Raw genomic sequence first — 266 nt, 5'->3', positions numbered from 1 at the left:
GAGAATAACCACCTTTGCAATGCAATTTTTCATAAACCGTAAACACACTATGATGCATCATGGCTCACTAGAAATTCATTTCCGAGCTTTTCCTTATTGATATCAACATCTTTCTTCGTATCTCGTTTACTACAACATTCATTCATTCAATATTCTTTGATTCTTTGTCACAATGGTGCGACTGGGGAAAATAATACATATTCCATTGATTAAAGACTTATCAATACTTCTAATTTGACCTCCCTAGAGACCGACACAACCCGAGG

The sequence above is a fragment of the Ipomoea triloba genome, chromosome 16 (assembly GCF_003576645.1).
Source record: "Ipomoea triloba cultivar NCNSP0323 chromosome 16, ASM357664v1".
NCBI lineage: Eukaryota > Viridiplantae > Streptophyta > Magnoliopsida > Solanales > Convolvulaceae > Ipomoea > Ipomoea triloba.
The sequence above is the reverse complement of the archived record's forward strand: the minus strand, read 5'-3'. Positions refer to the sequence as shown.